Source organism: Otolemur garnettii, unplaced genomic scaffold (genome assembly GCF_000181295.1).
Source record: "Otolemur garnettii isolate 467f Iridium unplaced genomic scaffold, OtoGar3 scaffold00029, whole genome shotgun sequence".
Classification (NCBI taxonomy): Eukaryota; Metazoa; Chordata; class Mammalia; order Primates; family Galagidae; genus Otolemur; species Otolemur garnettii.
In genome coordinates, this window is record NW_003852424.1 from 18607716 (window position 1) to 18614351 (window position 6636).

Sequence of the window (6636 nt, forward strand, 5' to 3'; positions counted from 1 at the left end):
ATATAATGGTAGAGTATGCCAGTCTGTTATAAGTTTCTGACAGGTGTATTTTGTTTCTGTTTGAAGTGCAATTTGTGAATAGTTGCACAGCTCAACAGTATTTTTTAATTCTGTCTGCTTAAGTGCTCATCATGTCAAAGAAGATCAAAGGGAACACTGAAGGAAGAAAACAGATTTTTTAATGAGGATTCAGAATTGCAATATTATCTTTTTTTTTTTTTTTTTTGAGACAGAGGCTCACTATGTCACCCGGGGTAGAGTGCTGTGGCATCACAGCTCACAGCAACCTCAAACTCTTGGGCTTAAGCGATTCTCTTGCCTCAGCCTCCCAAGTAGCTGGAACTACAGGCGCCCACCACAAGGCCCAGCTATTTTTTGGTTGTAGTTGTCATTATTGTTTGGCCTGTCCAGGCTGGATTCAAACCCGCCAGCTCTGGTGCATGTGATCTACAGGCACCAACCCTGCAATAGTATCTTGTTTCTGCTAAAGATAAGATGGTTTGCTTGCTTTGTGATACTGCAATATCAACAATAAAGAAATTCAATACTCCTTAGAATTATAACACTCATAAGGACCACAAATATTTTAAATTAGAGGGAGAAGCACAAAAGGTTATATTGCAGAGACTAAAAACTGAAAAGTAGAAGCAAAGACTATTCTTCTAACCACCAGTAAAACCTAGAAATAATACCACTGAAGCAACTTATAAAGTAGCTTATATAATCAGGAAAAAAGGGAAGCCATTCAGTGATGCAGAGATTGAAAAAGAATGCATTGTCAAAGTTCAAACAAATGCCTCTTTCAAAGAGAACCTTAACTGATCAGCTGCATGAATTAGCCTTCAACTTAACAAAAAACTTAATGCAATACTTCAAAAAATAAAATATGTATTACTTAATCACTTTAAATGTCCACATATTATTTAATCACTTAATAAATATGTAAATAAAATACTTTTTAAAAAATGTACATATTATTTAATCACTTAATGAAGCAACTGATACTACTGACTATTCTGGTGGTAAGAGAAGATTTTTCTTTGCTGCAAAGAGTTACTCACTTTGGGCACTCTTGGGAACAGAACACAAGGAATAGGTACTTTCAACAACTTTGAAGATAAATATCATGAAATTGAGCTAAATTTGGTGAATTTGTGTGTGTGTGTATGTGTGCATGTGTACAGATGATGCACCTTCCATGATAGGACAACATGAAGGGTTTATTGCACAAATAAAAAAATTATTAACAGATCCAGATGTTTTCATTTCTTTTCATTTTATCTTGCATTAGCAAAATCTCTGTGCTAAAGCTGCTATTTTAAGTAACACTTTGCAATGAGTATAAATGTTATTAACTATATTTCTGCAAATGCAATAAAAGATCACCAGTATTATAATATGTTAAAGCTGAGCAATGAAGTATTCAATGGAGACTTGTCATAGCATTCTAAAGTGTATTGGCTATCACAGGGACAGGTATGAGCCAAAATTTTATCTCTGCCAGAACAGATAGCTAAATTTTGTGAAGAACAGACTAGGCCATGTGACTTATTGAAAGAAGATTTCTGTAGGAATGTGGCATTTTTGTGTGATTCATGTCAAATCAAAACTTGAATATTTCTTTGAAAGGTAAAATTAAGTATATATATAATACATGACAAAAATGCAAGCACTTTTAAAAACCTACCATTTTTCAAAACCACTTCTTTGAAAGGAAATTTTTTTTTGTTGTTGTGTTTGAGAAAGTCTCACTATGTCACCCTTGGTAGAGTGCTATGGCATCATAGCTCACAACATCCTCAAACTCTTGGGCTTAAGCAATTCTCTTGCCTCAGCCTCCCAAATAGGTAAGACTACAGGCGCCTGCCACAAAGGCCAGCTATTTTTGTTGTTGTTGTTGTTGCAGTTGTCATTGTTGTTTAGCAGGCTCAGGCTGGGTTTGAACCTGCCAGCCTTGGTGTATGTGGCCAATGCCCTAAACACCATACTACGGGCCACAAGCCAGAAAGGAAATATTGGATGAATATTTGCCAGTTAGCAAAGGTCATTGATAGGCAGGATAATATATGCAAATCAAGAATACACAGCTGTTATGGAACTATTAATTGGGGGATACAATGAAAGGTTCACTGACTTTGAGAATCATCACATCACACTCAAATTAGTGTTTCAGCCTCACCTAGTTCATATCACCAAGGTGCCTAACGAACTACAGATGGAGCTGATGGCGCTCCCAGTAAATGACACTTTAAAGTCATTATTTGATGCTAAGAAAGATCCCATTGATATATGGAAAAATGAAGTAGAATGCCCGCACCTTCAGCAACATGCCCCAAAATGCTTTCTTGCTTTTCGACCATTTATGGCTGCAAATCTTACCTACGCCAAATCAAGACATCCTTAAGGTCACAAATGACTGATGCCTATCTAGAGGATCAACCAAAAGTATGGACCTCCATGTTGCAACAAAAAGTACTTTCCAACAAAAAGCAGATGAAACGAAACCATTAAAAGCTTAGTTAGAGCGGCACCTATGGTTTAAAGGAGTAGGACACCAGCCCCATATACCAGAGGTGGCAGGTTCAAACTCGGCCCTGGCCAAAAACTGCAAAAAAAAAAAAAAAAGCTTAGTTAACTTTCAAAATTGAGAAATGGTTTTCAGTTTTTGAAATTATTGAGTCTTACAATATATTTTTAAAAAAACAATGTGCATTTTTAAGTATATCTAACTGAAGTTTCTTGAATATGGCCTTATTTGACTACAGGTAAATTAATGTGGTTTTCCAACAGGAAAAGTTCCCCCAACCCTGATACACTGGTATTCGCTAAAACTTTTTTTACCTGGCCAGGCACGGTGGCTTAGCCTGTAATCCTAGCACTTTGGGATTCCGAGGTTGGATACCAACCTGAGCCAGAGCAGACCTCATCTCTAAAAATAGCTGGATGTTGTGGTGGGTGCCTGTAGTCCCAGCTACTTGGGAAGCTGAGGCAAGAGAATTGCTAGAGTCCAAGAGTTTGAAGTTGCTGTGAGCTATGATGCCATGGCACAGTGAGACTCTGCCTCAAACAAACAAACAAAACTTCTTTTACTTTTACTATAAATTTCATGACAAACTAGTGGTGGTGGTGAGGAGGCAGGGGGGAAAGAACTGTGTTTTTCTGTTGGTAACAGAGACCAAAAGTACTATTGGCTAAGACAAAATAAGGGTTGATTTCCTGTCATGTAAAATGAATCAGGTAGTGGCAGTCCAGGGCTAGTCTGGCAGCTCAGGGATGCCCCGGCTTAATCTGTCTTCTTCCTCTACTGTCTCAGTATTTGGCTCCCTTGCTCAAGGTTGCCATGTTGGCACAAGACAGCTGCTGCACCTCCAGCAGCAGGTCAGAGTCTAGGTCCAAGGTCCTGGTACAAGGTAAGAGGAAGAAGGAGGTAGGGAGAGAAAAAGCGTCTCCCAGCTATTTCAGCCTCCCCTTTTAACAATATCTGGGAAAAACACAACCCTACCACTTTCAACTGTAAACCATTAACTCAAGCTTAATCCCTTGACCTCTTCTATCTACATGTTGGGAAAGAACATTAAAGTACACAAGAAAATTAAGTCTTTTTACTAAGAAACATTGGGGAAGAAAGATATCACACAAGATACCAGCCACTTAACCACAGAGCCTACGTTCAAATGGTTGTAATATAATCAGATTCCATTATTCCAGATCACATCGAAGCCTCAGAGATGTGAGCACTGTCTTGCAAACCAAACAAAGTGTCCTAGGAGATCTTAGGCCACAGGGAGAACAAGTTTGTCCCACAGAGCTCTTATAATATTTACAGCTTATTTAAAGTCTAACTACAGATAGCACATAATACACTAGCAGAGTGAGAAATAATACTCATGAAAATGCAATATAGCACAAAAAAGGAGCTGAGGATTAATGAACATACTAAGAAACACCCATAATGAGAATTTCCTGAAAAATGTAAAAATGCCAAGCAGCAATGACTCTGGAAACTAGAAAATTATATTTGGTAAGGGATCCTAGACCAGGATGCCAGAGGTGCTTAAAATGGTGACATGTGTTTGGTTTTCTTTCCATTTCTTCTTTTTTTTATTAGCTCTATAGTGAGAGACCCTTCTCCTGCATGTACCCATCTACATGTAAACAGAAGTTAGTAAACTATCACAGTAGTGTTTTCATTAATGCACATCATTCCAGGCCAGGTGTGGTGGCTTAAGCCTGTAATCCTAGCGCTCTGGGAGGCTGAGGCAGGTGGATTGCCTGAACTCACAGTTTGAGACTATCCCCCATCTCTAAAAATAGCTGGGCATTGTGGCGGGCGGCTGTAGTTCCAGATACTTGGGAGGCCGAGGCACGAGAATCGCTTAAACCCAAGAGCTTGAGGTTGCTGTGAGCTGTGACGCCACAGCACTCTACCGAGGGTGAAAAAGTAAGACCTGGTCTCAAAAAAAAATGCACATCATTCTCTTTATATTTTTCTACTCCGTTCTAATGACATTTTATTATAATAGAAAAGACATAAGAAGAGATAAAAATAATATGAAAAAATTCTAAGACACATACAAGAATAATTCAAATAAGTAAACACAAGAAACACAAACACTATGGGAGGTGTGGCTAGGAATGATTCCTCAATGGGTACAATCCAGTGTAGTTTCAGTTTTCATTCTAGCCTTCCCGAGTGATTTCTGCCCAGCAACAGATGAGAAACACCACTTCTGAGCCAATCAGAACACTTATTCTTCCAAAGACTCGCTGTTTCTCGCTGCTAGAGAACAATCTCTGCTTGCTTTCTTTTTTTTTTTTTTTTCCAGATGAGACCCTCTTAACCATAATAGAAAGATGGACAACTATGAATCACCTTTATTTTGTGGATTGTGATTTTCAGATGGGAATACCAGGGGGTAAGTGAGGGAAATTGATTAGAACAGGGTTACAGAACCTGGGAGAAGAGGGACTGACAAGATGAAAATGGGTATGGAGGCAAGTACCCATACAGAGAAAGGGGTAAAGAGTTTGTGTGTGTGTGTGTGTGTGTGTGTGTGTGCGCGCGCGCGCACGTGGCTGGCACACTTGCACATGAGCACGCAGGGTAGAGGGGAGAAGTGGTGCAAAGAATGAGGACTTACAGAGGGTGGGATTTGGTAGATAGGGAGAAGATCTGAAGGAAGAAATAATCCACCTACATGTTCTTAAGAATGTTATCATGGTCAGAAAGGAGCAAAGGAGCCTTAGAGTATGTTCTAGCCCTGAAGCGTGCCCTGAAGATCAATATATAAATTTGTCCATTTCAGAACTATTTATTATGTAGAAAAATCTGAACCAGCATACTTACACGACAAGTGGGGCGTGGGTGAACAACACAGAATTTACTGATTAAAAGAGATTTCTAAGCAGCCACGAGAAATTTGGTTTTTAATAAAGAGTAATTATTTATAATTGCAACAACGTTGGAACTGTACATTATACTTTGTTTGGTATCTTTTAGGCATAGTATTTGTTTTTCTATTCTCCATTTATTGAAAACCTAAAGTATCTGTTCCAATGGCTACAAGCTACTCGTTGTATTATTAGGCCATTATTTATCTCACCATTTCTTTATATTGCATATCTGTGTGGTGGCTACATTTTGCAATTATAGATTTCACCATGTTAAATGACCTTAAACATAAATCTTTGAACTAATTTCTGATTTTTATTTCTTCAACAGGAATTTGTGTAAATGGAATTTTTAGCTGAAAGAATACTTTGTTAAGGCCTTTTCAGAAAAAAAAAAATTACATTCCCAATAGGAAAGTATATGATTACCACTAGACACAATTTAAAATTTGATTCATTTATATTTTTTCATTTTCAAAATTATCCATAACCATGAAAAATAAAAATAAATATCTGATAAAAAAATAGAAAACCAACTTCTCATTCTGAAAACAGCAGAGAAAGTGTTAGTTCAGGGACTAATAATACTGACAACACTAATAATAATCCCCCTTCTCTAGCAGCATAAATAGGAGATAAGATGTGCTGAAAGGCAATGTTTAGTCTCAGTGTGGTGTGGGTACTAAGCACAGGCAGGATAGCCAGGTGTACAAACCTTTATCCCTTGCCTCCTCTTCACCCTTTCCCACCCTCCTTGAAGCTTGTTCTCAGAGGCAATTCCCAGATGAAGGAACCTCCAGAAGCAGGTACCATGACTATGAGATTCATGCTCCTTTGTTCTGGGGAAAAATGTTGAGGAGTTAGTGTTTACTGAGCACCTAATAAGTTCCACTCACTAAAATTACTCATAAAAACAATAATTGTTAACTAGTACATAACATTTTTTTGATTTAATACTTTTCAATATAAAAGTATTATTTTTAAAAGTATTTTAAAGTATTTTTTATTATTTTTATTTATTTATTTATTTATTTTTTTTTTTTGAGACAGAGCCTCAAGCTGTCCCCTTGGGCAGAGTGCCGTGGCATTACAGCTCACAGCAACCTTCCCTTCCCTCCTCCCTCCCCAGAGGGGGAGTGCAGATCTCACCCACTTCTGTGAGTAAAACTGGCCCTCAGGGTCCCTCCCACCCCCCCCCCCCCCATCGCTGTACACAGAGTTTTCCTTTAAGACTTCGAGGTCTGT

At 38.2% G+C, this 6636-nt stretch overlaps 1 protein-coding gene across 1 annotated transcript in view; it reads left to right on the forward strand.

Annotated features, from left to right (window-relative positions):
* Nucleotides 1-4781: 4781 nt before the first annotated feature.
* The window catches only part of LOC100959018 (butyrophilin subfamily 3 member A1), an 11674-nt gene continuing 9819 nt past the window's right edge, over nucleotides 4782-6636 (forward strand). The window contains exon 1 of the mRNA XM_012804533.2: nucleotides 4782-4916. The gene's annotated coding sequence lies outside the window, so the exon portion shown is untranslated. The remainder of the gene's footprint in view (nucleotides 4917-6636) is intronic.